Source organism: Ursus maritimus, unplaced genomic scaffold (assembly GCF_017311325.1).
Source record: "Ursus maritimus isolate PB19 unplaced genomic scaffold, ASM1731132v1 scaffold_5, whole genome shotgun sequence".
Taxonomy (NCBI): Eukaryota; Metazoa; Chordata; class Mammalia; order Carnivora; family Ursidae; genus Ursus; species Ursus maritimus.
The window spans coordinates 42,635,002-42,650,055 of record NW_024426663.1 but is presented as its reverse complement, the minus strand read 5'-3'; the positions used below and the strand labels follow the sequence as shown (position 1 = coordinate 42,650,055).

The following is a 15,054-nucleotide window of genomic DNA, read 5'->3' as shown; positions in this document are numbered from 1 at the left end:
GGGGGCTTTGGGAGGACCTTAGGTCATAAGGGTATAGCCCTCATGAATGGGATTAGTATTCTTGTAAGAGATAGAGAGAGCTGCCTAGCCCTTTGATTCATGTGAGAGCACAGCAAGAAGGCTCTCACCAGAACACAACCATGCTGGCTCCTTGATCTTGGACTTCTCAGCCTCCAGAATGATGAGAAGTAAATTTCCATTGTTCATGAACCACCCAGCCTGTGGTCCTTTGTTATAGCAGTCCAAGTGGACTGAAACAGTTCCCATCAGCATACAAATAAGCTGTTAATTCTCCAACTTAAAAAAAACAAAAAAACAAAAAAACCAAGGTGGTTCTATGTTGCCCTTCATTTAGGCTGCATCACTCCTCTACCTTCTAGACAGAATCTCCAAGAACACAACAAATAGCATAGCTAGCTCCCGCAAGTCCTCAAACCCTTACTCAAAGTCCCATTCTCAATGAGATCTCCCCTGGTCACTCTAAGTAAGATTCCAACCTCACCAGACACACCAGGTCCCGTTCCCTGATATCCTCTGACCCCACCAAAATATAAGATTCAGGAGAGCCAGGATATTTGTCTGCATCATACAGTACTTTATCCCAGTGCCCATCTCCATGTGAGCAAAGACTCTGCCTCTTCACTCTCTTGAGTGCCTGGCATCGCCCCTGTGGCTCAGATATGGCTTTCCATCCTTGTGGTGAGTGAAGGAACGCATGCATATGCCTAATAACAGCTCCATCTCTCTGGCTTCCTCTTTGCAACAGGAAACAGATATTTATAGTCTCTTAATACTTGAAAAGCCTCAATCTCCTGATAAATTGTAACTCAGTAACTGCCTACAGTCTAGGTTGGTGGTCAGCAAACATTTTCTCTAAAGTGTCAGGCAGTAAAAATTTTAGTCTCTACCGGCCAAATGGTCTCAATCTTAACTACTCTGCAGTGGTACTGTGTGCTTCGAGAAAACTTCATTTACAACACAGGGGTCAAGTGGGATTTGGCCTGTAGGCCCCTGTGTGCCAACCCGTGGTCTAAGTTGGTCTTCTGGATCTTAACTCATCTAAAGCAGAAGTACATGGGAAAAAAAAAAAAAAATGGTACAACTCTTCCCTTTCCAGGCATGCAGATTTAGCCCCATCAGGGCCTCACAGACTCTTTCATCCTTCATAAGTGAAAATCTCACCCATTAATCCCCAACTCCACTGAATCTCCAGGTCACTACCAGTTTACAAACACAAAATTATTTTAGAAAGACAAAGCCAACAGTGAAAATGAAGAACAGTAAAAAAAATTCTACGTGAGGACATCACATGATTTTTACCTCAATATACCTCAAATGGCATTACTGTCCCATGACCCCTCCAAGGAAAGTATATTAGAATTTTTCTTCTTCTGGAGCATTATTAGAAAGATAAACTATAGGAGGTAAAGAATGGAGATCCTTATAATTCTTCTTTAGAGGTATTTACTAAAACCCATATTTTTTAATTTTGTAGATGATATATTTCTCTCTCTGGTGGATAGGCCTATGTCACTCAAACAATCTTTTGTTTGCTTCTGCTTACAAAATGCTGCCATGGGGATAATTTAAATGCAAATTAGAAGCCATCCAAAGACAACTTTATTTTGTTGTTGTGATGTGAGGCTAATAGAAGCAGTCAGTCATTTTCCAGGATAAGAGAAATGGTACATATGTTTAAATTGACGGCAATTTTATTTTTTGCAAATGTCATCGGATTTTTTTTCTCATCAATTAATAGACTCTAATAAGGTGTTGCTCAAAGTCATTTTTCTAAAAATAATAGTTTTCAAATTGTTAAAGCTATACTCTGGCAGTTTAATAATAGATGTTGGTATTGTATGACAATAGATTTTATTTTGAACTGAAGTTTTTATAGTGCTATTTTATAACAGTGAAACTGAACTGGCTTTAGGTGACCATTGCTGAGGGAAATTTTTGCCATGTTTAAGATACTCCTAGGAGAGATCTTTTGTATTTGTTAAAGGTGCATTAACTCTTTCACACCAACAAGTTGGAGACCATCTAAGTACTGAAGATATAATTTCCTAATTGGTAAATTAGGCTCCAGGTGTGGGGGATCTACATGAAGAATCAAGCTGCAGTCTTCTGGGGATCTCCAGGGCCCTAGGAAACTTAACATCTTCAGGCTCCTTCATACCAGGTAAAGGTTACTTTGGCATAATAATCTTCAGCTTGTGTCACTGTTTCAGATCATTATAGGTGTCAGTGAGACCTTGTTTAGAAAGAGGGAAGTAGGGGCGTCTGGGTGACTCAGTTGGTTAAGCATCCAACTTTTGGTTTCACCTAAGGTCATGATCTCGGGGTCATGGGATTGAGCTCTGCGTCAGGCTCTTCGCTCAGTGCAGAGTCTATCAGAGATGATCTCCCCTTCCCTTTGTTCCTCCCTTTGTGCTTCCCCCTGCACACACACTCTCTCTAATAAATTAATAAAATCTTGAAAAAAGAGAGAGAGGAGAGTAACTTTAGTAACTTCCAGAGAACCTTCAGGTCTTCTGGAAGGAAGACTGCCAATGCTAGAACCTTTCTAAACTATTCCAATTGCATTTTTTGTTAACCTAACCAGATTTTTCTCCACTATAAGAGATAGTACTGGATATGGAATTAATATTCTGAAGAATTGGGGAAATTCAAATATCCATCAGGTTTTTCTCACAATTCCACCATTAACATTGGAATGAACAAGCCATTAAGTTGATCGAAATGATTTCCATCTCATGGAGAATGGCTTTATTTGATCCTTTCTATTTGACTAGAACAGACTCCCTGAAGAATAGCTATTTTTCTAAAAGGGAAATAAATTCTGAAGCATGGAATTATAATTGAGGTTAAAAAGCTGTGGTATAATTAAGATATTCTATTAAGGTAGAAAGAGGGTATCTAGAAGGAAAGGCATGTGTGCAAGGGTTTCTAAGAATGCTGAGGTTACATGCCTATGTCCTCTCTGCAGATTGATGATAAGGTTTGGGAAATCATTTTTCTCTGAAATACTTCTTCTGAAATAAACCACACTCATGTGCATGCACCTGTGTAGACACACACACAGACATATTACAACAAAGATAAACGACTTCTAAAGGACAAGAACACCTGTAAGGAAAGTTTAATGGACAGTTTCTCATCTTCTTCCTCACAATTGCCTTCAAAATTCTCTACGGGGAACAACTCTGATTAGCTTAGTAGTACACATAAGGAAGAGTTAGAGAGAAGTATGCTCCCATATCCAAAGGGCAGGCTTTCTCAATAAAGGCACAACAGAGTTAATTTTCCTTCAGAGAAAACTTTTTTTAAATAGAGAAAGACAGAGAGAAATTAAAATAAACTAGTACTTATAGAGGAAGAATATTCTCCAGAGAGAAAAGACATGCAGTTTGTAAATTCATGCACTTAATTAATGCAGTGCAAACCACTCTCATTAGGAGTCCATTTTAAGCCTACCAGCTTGAACAGCCAAAAGGGAATAATTACAATGAAACCCTGTCCTTGTCTCCTTACTGAGAGTTTCACAAACTTTGCCAGGGACATCTCGAAAGATTCTTCTTTCCACCACTCTCCTTTTTGTTACTCTTCTATGTAAAAGCAATTCATTGACATGAAAACTCAATTTTTCCTTTTGGTTCCTCCCTATTAACTTTTACTACTGATTTTACAATGAAAGTTCTGAAAACCTCAGAGCATCTCCCATACATTAGTTTCTAGAGTGGTTAAGCCTTATAATAAATTTATTAATGGCTGTGAACATGTCAGGGTTCTGGGTTGCAAACAACAGAAATCAATACTGATGAACTTTAGCAGGAAAAGAAATTCATCAAAAGAATATAGAAGTGAGAATGGACAGGGAGCTTGAAGAACCAGATGTAAGTGAGATCCAGGAGGGTAATGAGCTGCCTGAATACAACCACATCATCAGTCTGCCTAGGGCCCTGCTGCTGGCCAGCTGCACACATACACTGCTGGTCACACTGTCAGCAGCCACAACCACCATACCACTAACTGTTCCACTCAGTAGTGCCACATGTCATGGGGGGTCTAAGCCATGAATTAACAGATTGACTACACTGAAGTCTAATTGCCAGAGAGTTATGCACTGGGAATATCTGTCCTATGTAGCATCCCTGTGGAAGGCGAGGCCCTCTCTCTTATTTACTCCAAGATTCTGTCCAAACAGAACAGTGCTGGATACTAACCAGCCACACCAGTTTTCTATTCCAGGACTGTCCTTGAGTTCTCATCCCTTTGTCTATCCCCAGGGTTACATGCCCAAGCAATGCAGTGACAGTAACATAAGTTTTTAAAAAAGCAAAAAAAAAAAAAAAAAACCAAAAAAAAAAAAACAAAAAACAAAAAACAAAGAGGGTATAGAGCACCTGTATTGTTGCAGTGTTTGGCTAAATGAGTATAAACCTAGTGTCTCAGTCCATTCAGGCTCACTTTAAGACCCTCGCTTTACTTCAAGACTCCATTAATCCAAAGCTATTAGGTCTTTATTTATTTTTTAAAGATTTTATTTATTTATTTGAGAGACAGAGAGCATGAACGGGGGGGGGGCAGAAGGGGAGGGAGAGAGGGAGAGAATCTTCAAACAAACTCCCCGCTGAGTGCAGAGCCCAAATCAGGGCTCCACCCCACGACCCTGAGATCATGACCACAGCCAAAAGCAAGAAGTGGATACTTAACTGACTAAGCCACCCAGGAACCCCAAGCTATTAGGTCTTTAAATCAGGTGCAATCCCAACCATTTTTCCACTTAGCAAGACCAGGCTCTAAGACTTTACAAACATTGTTTCTTTACTTTCCCCTTCTGAAATATTTCTAAGTTTAAAGGTAGTGTTCTTTATTCCAATGATACTAATCTTAGTCTTGCTTAATTAAAAGATTCTGCTGGTGATCTTTTGGGGGATTTGCCTGCAAAAGGAGACATGGTTATGATCAAGAGAACCCAGAAAGGCCCCAGTATTCCTTCTCCACATATTTGCCAAAAATACCTATTGAATTACATGTGAGAAACAGAATAACAAGTCTTTATTTTTATCTATTCATAAATATACTCTCAGCACCTAAAATAGTATCTATTATATACTAAAGACTCAATAAATATTTGGATGAATGAAACTGCAAATAATCATGAGTGCAATTTTTCATGTAATTTTACTGAATAGATAAACACATGTTTTTTAAGAGAAATCAAGATGAGAGAAAAAATAACCACAGTCCTGTTGTTCCAAAAAATTTAATTACTTTCATAATACTTCCCCATCCTTAGCCACATGCAGGCATCTATTTTGCGGTGCTGTAACTTTAACACAAATGTACTAGTGTATTTTGCTTTTCTTCCCAAAAGGCCCCAAGCACTTGCATGGTACCATACAGTTATCATACAGTTATCATAATGATCATCTTAATGACAAGATAATGGTCCATGAATGTGAATTTTCATTACCATCCATTCACTGTTTTTGCCAACTGCAAAGAATGACTTTCACTTACAAAGCAGTTTTATAAAAACACTAAATAAACCAAAAATCATTAGCCCTAACTTCAGATTTTTCAGTGGATACTGAATAGAACATACCAGAAGTTATAAACCAAAATGATACAATGTGGATTCCGGTATTTATTTGTTACAGTTATCATCTGAAAATCAATAAACTTTTATATTTCTTCTTAAGACAAATGAAGCCCTCTCTGCTTGGGTCTCTTTTATAATACCCTTTGCTAAGGCATTCTGTAAATATGATACATTCCAGAGTCGCTAAATTCTAGTCACAAATACTATTTCAGATCGTGAGGATGAAAACAAACAGAAAATGACCTTCACAAGGTCACAGGAAAAACAAAAATAAAAATTGTGTTTGCAGAGGCATCATATCAAGATTTTTAGTCCCAGGTCTTAACCATGCAACTTTATCAAACAGATTTTATATTAGCATGAACATGCCCGCTAGAAGATAAAATCTGAAAATAATATGTAATATCCAAGTTAAGGGAAAAACATATACATGTGTCTTTCCGGTATTTCATTCTACATTAGTAGTCCAATTTACTGAAGAAAGTTTTCTACAAATAGTATTTGTCCACATCAAATTCAATTTCACTCTAGATTTCACTGCTACAATTAGCAGCATGGTGAACTGGAATAATGCCTGAATCCCAGAAATAGTATTTAAGAATATTTAAGAAAGCAGTATTATTTAAGACAATGATCATTTCTAATAAAGGAAATTCTCAAAAGAAAAACCCAAATGCTAATTCAAAATACCTAAGTTGTTATTATAACTGGCAAAATAGAGTTAAATATAAAAAACCCAATTGTTTAAAATAGAATAATACTCTGACTGAAAAGATAATGCACATTGAAAAAAAAAATCAGATCCTTCACCATATTCTACAGCATACAATAAATCTAGGACACAGTTGAATAACTTGAAAGATGCAAAATTCCCCAAACACCACAAACTGCTGCTGTTTCCAAAAGATGAAAGTCCTGAGAAGCAGAGAATACCATTGTGCACCTGCCTATTTGGAGTAGAACAACCCCCATGGTCTTTCTAAAAGACTTAGTAAGTATGCTACACTTCCCCTTCCCTGAATCTGTCAAAGGACAGTTGGGCAGATTCTTGAAAATGTTTTGGAATTCAGCTATAATAATCACACCTTAGAGAAACACCTGAGATGGAAATTCTTCCTCTCGACTCCGTGTTCTTCCAGTTCACTATCTTCACATTGCTCTATGATTTCTCTCCCCTGTTCAAACCCCCACTCTTGTTCTTCCCAAATTTTTCAATTTTTCTAGAAATCTCTTTCCATGGTAAACATACTTCCATTCATCCTCAGCCTCACTACTGAACATGCAACCTACATACTGCCTTCCTTCAAACTTGGTTCTTCACTGAGGATGTCACCTCCCTGCAGGGCAACCAGAGGGGAGGCTGCTCTTTTTCTTGGTGCCCTGTGCCTCTCCCTAAGATGAGTTTCCTGCTCTCCTGGTTATTCGCATTAACTTACTGATTGTTACTTGCCCACTCTCTTGTGAAGCCCTCTTTTGACATCTGTGCCAATCAACTCTGCTTCATCAATGACTTCTTCTAGTCTCCCTGGTCACTGAGTCCCATTTTTTGAAAATGGTCCACCATTTTAGCACCCTGACATCTTCAGTCTTGCTATTTGACCTCAGTGTCTACATGGAAGAGTCAACTTATGGATAAATCTCTCAGTTCCTCAACTACTTTCCCACTGCAGCCCCCTCTTCCCTAGCAACTCCCACATCTTAAAAACATCTTAAATGACACCCAATACTTAAATCTTAACTTCAAACATGTCCTCCAAATATAACTTCCTATCCTTTCAGCCTGTTTAGACACCTAATCTCACCTGTTTGCTACCATAGAGGCCTCTAAAGATCTTGAATTCTTTCTATATCTGTACCTTCTTATATTCACTGATTTCCTTATACAGCTTAGCTACCACAATTCATCACTTCTTTCACTCTCTTGCAAATACCCTCAATTCCATTTCCCTATGTTTCTTACACTGCATCCCCACTTTGCAATTTTGAATCAAACAGCTATTTGCCTTGGTGGTGCTTATACCTTGGATGCTCAGCACTATTAGAGAATATTCTAAACACTCACATGTTGGTTACAAGAAAAATTTATGGTAATGATTATCAATTGTACCTTCAATATGACCGACTGATCTAACCATGTTAAAGTTTTAGTTATCTAAATGCAAACACTGTTCCCTTTTGTCCCTAGACTGTGTCCCTACTGTTCTCCCTGCTGGGTACCATCTCCTTTTAGGTCTCAGCTAAATTGTCAGTTCCTCACAGGCCTGCATTAGTTTGCTCCCCCATGATATCCCATATGACACTACATGTCCTCAGTCATATTTGTACTTTATATCTAACAAACAGGATCGTAGTTGCCTGTTTTCTTGTTTGATGCCCTACTGGTTCTAAACTCCATGAAGGAAAAGATCAGAACGGTCTTGTTGAGTCTTCCATCTTCAATTCATAGCTCGGTATGTAGCAAATAAGAGACACTATTTATTGGACAAATGCATAAGTGAATGCATAAGTACATGACTGTGTAGATGAATATATTCATAATATAATTTGCAGTTCTTTTATATTTACAAAATTTAACTCAATTCTGTAAAATGTGTGGGAAAGTAAGGCTTCAAGAAATAGTTAATTTGAATTAGATCATATTAGGTGTGTATATGCGTGTTTATTATGACATCTAGCATTAATGGCAATTTTTCTAGGAATCACACTGGAATAAGAGTCAGAACACCCTGAGACAGAATCCATCTGGAAATGCGAACAAAGGTCTTATCTTTCCCAGACCCCAACCTACCAACTTTAATTTAAAGGATGTTAATGCATTAAACCCAATACATTATACAGATAGATTACATAAATGACATCAAACAACTTACCAAAATGGCATGTTACTTTAAATTCCACAGATTTGGAATAGCTGTAAAAATGCCTGGCTCTACCTACTTTCTTTCAAACAGATAGAAGATTCTAAACAAATGTGGTAAGTATGATAAATGACACTGAAGTTCCAAGTTGTTAGAAAAAATTCTAACCAACTAGCCAGCATTTTCTGCAAAACCAAACCAAACGAAAACAAACAACAACAACATTAGAAATATAGGAGATCACATATTTTTTCTATAGTTTCTTTTTCTATAGTTTCATGAAATCTCTTTGCCCTTTGTAGTGCTCATTGGGGGGGCAGGATTTTTATATTTTCATCCTTTCCTAAATTTCAGCTGAACACGTTTTTCTTGTTCTGCATTTATCAAAGTAATGCACTGTAGTCAATATTAAGTTTGAATCAGCATATACATTGTGCAATGTATACATAATAATTAAATGAAAGCCACTCAAGGTACTTTTGCCTACTTTTTTTTTTTCATGAACACAATACTGTAAGTCAGAAAAACATGACTTTTAAAGAATTATAAACTCTCCCTAAACACTCCAGTGATGAATAACTTTGGGTTATATAAGAATGGTCAAGCAGGGGAGTGTTTATGAAAAACAAGCTATGTGAGGAGCTGACAATTATGATTCCTGGACAAAAATAAAGTGCCTTTATTCAGATCTGCACTTTGCAGGCTGTAGTATTGTGGTCTTCAATCAACTTTTAATAGCAAAATAAATGCTTCACTGGGCTCATTATTGGGAAATATGGGATTCCCAACCAACCTATACTATTACACAAAGTTGGCATAAGAAAGGTTTGGAAGCAGGGATCACATGCTCTGAGGTGGTAAATGCAAAGTCACCACTCTCTTTAGTGTTTTTAAGAACACAAGAGCCTGGTGACATAGAAACTTTGACTACAAGAGTAAACCCTCCCTTGGTACATGTTACTTTACTGACATACAGATATAGAGTAAAATACTGTGGTGTAGTAACAGTATATTTGCAGTATCCTTAATTAGAATACCAGAAAGAATGAAAAGGCATTACCATAGTCTGAAAAAGAAATTGGGGTTTGATAATTATCTTATTCCTTTGTAAAATTAGGGCATGACAAATATCGTAAAACATTCAGAAATTCTACGATGTAGGAGGAAAAACAGCCAGTGTTATTTAGCTGCTTATTTTGGGTTAGATCCAAGAATTGCTACTGATTCTGGAAAAAAAGATGTTGTTTTTCAAGATAATACATATTAAAGATACAGTGTTCCATCAGTCTGTGAGTCTAATTTTAATCTTGAAAATCACCAACTTCAAAGAAAAAATAAAATTATATTTAATTAAACAGACTAAATACTTTAGAAACAACAGGCTTGCGATGCTTTATGGGTATCCTGGGAAGTTTTGACAAACACTATACCAATAAATTCCATTTAAATAAGTCAAAGACAAAGGAATACAGTTTCTTTCTCACAGTATCTTCAAGATTGCTGGAAGTATTGCTTCCCAATTTCTTTGCAATCATTACTTTTAACACCAAATCCAGATCAAGAAAACTATATTTCTAAGAAATATTTCACAATCACAATTATGTGTGCTCAATTTTCAATTTGGAAAGTTTTGCCTATAAATCTTCCACATAACTTTCAACAAGAACTAACCTGATAAATCTCTCAAAAATTGAACACATACTTATATGAAGGTGCAAATCCTGTGGGTAAACACAACCCTTTGGCTTCATAAGTCCTTATATCCAAAATACTCCAAATTCGGAATGCCCACTGTTAATGCCTTTTTAAGACCAAATATCAAAGATATGGTATGTCTGCTTTAAGTTTCTGTTTTTCTTACTTTTACTTTGTTTGGATTTTGACTCAGTAACAAAATATACAAAATTACATTTTTTATGTTCTCTCTAATGTACTATGTGTACTCAAAAACACTAGATGATGGGTGGTTCATCAGAAAATCAATGTTTAACTGGCATCTGAGACCAGCTCCTCTGTGAATGGCACATAACTCATGGAAATATTTCTGAAAGATCCTTGTAAAATGAAACCTTATTTCCTTCCCCCTATGTTGGGGAGTTTATTTTCCAAGAGTGACCATTTCTTCAACTTCTTTTTCTCTTTCTCTCTCTCTTTCTGTCTTTCTTTGGAATGTGGTAATACAAATGTACACGCTATACTTCTCCAGACAGGTAACAGGACACTAGTAATAAGAAAGTGTTTCTAATATTCTCCACTCACCCATATCCCCACTTACACATCCATCCAGAGGTCTGTCAACATGTCACAAGGGGACAACTTGCTCTTTGGCTCTCATTTTACTATAACTGATGCAGTGAAACACAGCTAGAGAGCTTTAGCATTACCTCTCTTTACCAGCTCTCAGCTCCCTTAACTTTCTACCTGTGTGCAGGGAGCAATCTTCACATGTGTGGCAAACTAAACCTCCTCACAGCATCTGGGGCACATGGACCAGCCAGGGAAAGTAAGTCAGGATCAGAGGTGCTGCCAGAGAAAGCTCCTAATTCCTCTTGAGGACTCTGGCCACACAAATACGTAGAAGTCAGCAAGAGTTGTTACAGAGATGAAGAAAGGAAGAAGAAATAAAGAGGACCGCCACTCTCATCTCAAACATATTGAACAATACTTGAAACCAGGGTATGTCTGTGGACAAATACCAAGAGCAAAATACAGACTTACAGTTTTCTTATTGGAAACTACAAATTCAAAACAACAAACATGATCTGTTCTAACATTTTCCAAAAAAAGCGTAGCAGTAGGTGATGTTATTATATAAGAAGCTCTTACACTGCTAAGTATTTTATCCTCACGACAAACCTGTGAGGTAGGTACTCCCATTATTACTATTTTGCCCTTGAAAAATTAGAAACTTGGAGTAGTTAAGTAACTTTTCCAAGGACACAGTGTTAGTAAGTGGTGAGGCAGGATGCATATTCAACCTGAATGCATCTTAAACACTTACTACTCTGCTGCAGACCACCACAAACATACTATCATTTCATTCTTAACGTTTCTTTTTCTTCCCCCTTAATGCCTGGGTGTCCCATTTGCCAGCATTCAATAATTCAAGGGACAACTGTCCTTGTCTTTAAGTAAAACTGACCTGCATGTTAAGTGTCATTCTTGTCACCTGCTTTCCCTTTATCAAGCTTTGTCCATTTCCCACTTTCATTTTCTTCTCCACCCTACACACTCATCTCTTTTCCCGTTTACTGTTTTTTCCCTTCACCTGCTTATTCTCCTTTCTCCTTTCCTCCTCCTTATTCCACTGTCATCTTGCTTATCCTCATTTCCTTGACAACTCACTGTTACACTTTTCACTACACACACACACTGACACACACACGTGCACACATTTCAGAGGTCCTTAATGTTACTGCCATTACAAGCAAACAGAAAATAAAAATGGAATCCATGGTTTGAGAGAATATATTTATTTTACAATGCATGTATGTAACAAAGGACTTGGAATATATGTCTAAAATATATAAAGAGCCCCCAGAAGTCAATAAGTAAAAGAAAAATTGGATAAATTTTTAAATGGGCATAGCATAAAATAAGATATCCATATGTTCAATAAATATATTAGAAGGTAAACAATATCACTACTCATGGGTGTAATATAAATTGAAACCATAGTAAGATACCACTACACATTCACCAGAATGGATAAAATGAAAAAGACTGAGAATACCAAGTGTCGGTGAGGATGCAGAGCAGATGGAACTCCCACACATTGCTACTGGAAGGGTAAAATAGAACATCACTTCAGAAAATTGTTGGGTGGTAACAAGAAATAAACATATATTTACCTATGACTCAGAAATTCCACTCCTAAGAATATAACCAAGAGAAATAACTGTGTATGTCCACAAAAAGACTTATATACAAAAGTACATAGCAATATTATTCATAATAGCTCCATACAAGAAACATCTCAAATGGCCACCAATAAGAAAGCATGGATAAATAAATTCTGGTATATTCATACAGTGGAAGAGTGCACTACAATAAAAAAAGAACAAACCACTGATACATACACCAACATGGATAAACATAAAAAAATTTTTGAATGATAGAAGCCAAACACAAAGAGCACATACCATACAATCCCATTTATATGATATCTAAGAAAGGGCCAAACTAATCTTCAGTGATAGGAGTTAGGAAACTGCAAGGTTGCTACATGGTTGTATCAATATATATATAAATTTATCAAGATGTATACTTAAGATTTGCATATTTTACTGCCTGTAAATTGTCCCTTAGTAAAAATTTTTTAAAAAGTAAATGGAGAGAAAACTATTTAAGAGAAATATGAAAAGCTAAGACATTTCAAATTACTTCTTAACCAAGTTCACAGCATCTCAAGCCCATTAAAAGATGTCCCTCTTACTTCAGTGAGAGTATATATATAGCTATGAAGCCTGAGTGACCGTATCCCATATAGAAAGCTAACTGGTAGATACATTCAAGGTTTTCAGCATCTCAGATCTTACAATTCTGTTTTGTCATCCTTGAAAGTTTCTAAAGGTTGCTAAATCACAACGCACACAAGCTAACACCTCAGGCATATTCAAAGAAGTTGTTAAATGGCACACATTTGAACACATTCATATTGCCTGGTCAAAAAAACCCAAAGTAAAATTGTGGAACTGTTAATTTTAAGAAGCCCTCTTGAACTCAATTTCTTGACCCAGGCACTNTTAACAATGGGGTACTGAGACAACAAAGCTAACATAGTCTCAATTCCCCAATAGCCCTTTCTGTGAAGGAATCTGGGGTTTTGGTTAACTGAATGTAACCCCTAACTTTACCTTCTGCTTCCCCTCCAAAGCTTAGGTATTCCAGAAAAGCATACATCTGATTTTTTTTATTTCTCAAATACTCAATTCACAAATAACTTTTCCTTCAGAAGGTAACAACTATCCCTTCAGTACATTCCTAGTCTTTGTTCCTTGTTGGTCACTCTTGTCCATGAAATCCCCTGTATAGACAAGTTACCTTGGTTTTATTTCTCTCAAAGACAAATCCTTTCCTCCAAAATCCTGAGGATTTTATAAAGGTAAGCACAATTTCCCTTACACTTGATTCTTAGATTCTTATTAAGAAGGAAGCAAACTTTGAACCAACAGAAGTACTACCACACAGATAATTCTGAACCTCTAAGTTTTTTGGCACTTAAGGACTATTTGTTTTTTTAGTAACACATTCAAATTTAATTAAATGAATCTGACTTTTACCTTAGATTTTTAATTATACACATTGTCAACTACACAGAGATACATTAGATATACTGCATCATTTTCTTTTAATAGCAGATGATATAACATGAGGTTTGAATAAGAAATCATGGTTAGCTACCAATTTTTTTGAGATGCCAAAGTTAATTGAATGTATCACAGGCTTAACTTAGTTTATTTCAATTTTAATTATAAATATAATGTCTTCTTACTCAAATGTAGAAAAAGCAAGACCATGATTCTAAGATAAACCTGCTGTGCAGAAAAGAGTTAACATCAGGCCTGTGACTATTGCCTTTAGAAAGCTTGTTAGGAAGGTTGGCCCTTGAAACTTGGATTTCCCTGGATGGGAATCCCTTGGATTCCCTGAATGGTAAAAGTGGTTCACTATGCCTAAATCAGTTCTGCCAAAAAATGTGGTTTGTGCTGAATGACTGCTTTCCTTCTGGTAATCTGAAATTTAGTCACATACTAGCTACACGGTGCCTAAGTGACCAGCTTCAGGTATGGGCACTGAGTCAATTTTTTATTTTGCGGGTTTTTTTTTTTCTTTATTGTGCTAAGAACATTTAGCACGAGATCTACCCAGTGACAAATTTTTAAGCGTGCAACACAGTATTGTTCTCTATAGGCATAATGTTGTACGGCAGATCTCTAGAGCTGATTCATTTTGCATAGTAAAACTATATACTCGTTGAATAGCAATTTCCCATTTCCCCTACCCCAGATCCTCACAAGCCCCCTTCTACTGTGTCTATGAGTTGCACTATTTCAGATTCCTCATATAAGCACAGAGCCTTTTGTGGGTTTCTCTGGTAGAAAGCTTCTCTGGTGACACATTTCACATGTGCTGTCACAGCTCATTTCTAGAAGAATTAAGCGCATCCTATCTGACTCCACTGGAACTGGATGGAGACTCTGGAAGCTTGTGTCTGGTTTCCTCTAGATTTTGCCCTATGTGTCTTTTTCTTTGCTGATTTTGCTTTTGTATTCTTTTGCTGTAATAAATCTTAGCCATGAATATGACTATATCCTGAGTTCTGGAAGCTCATCTAGCAAACCATGGAAACTAGGGGTGGTCTTGGTGACCCCTGACAACCCTGATATCTGGTAATCCTGCCCTCTACACCGATGAACAGTAGTGGTGTTAGTCCCAATGAAAGGGGAAATCAGGTTTTTGAGATAATATTTTTCAAAGAATGTTCGGGTCAAGCTGCCATATAAAATTCCCAACTGCTTTAGTGTGTTTGGTGAATAGATGTACACTCTTCTTTATATACATGGTTCATCAAAAACCAAAACCAAT

General features: G+C 36.8%; 1 protein-coding gene across 2 annotated transcripts in view; it reads right to left on the bottom strand.

Annotated features, from left to right (window-relative positions):
• Positions 1 to 15,054, bottom strand: part of PDE4D (phosphodiesterase 4D) — a 1,076,631-nt gene that overhangs the window by 903,973 nt on the left and 157,604 nt on the right. The window lies entirely within an intron of this gene.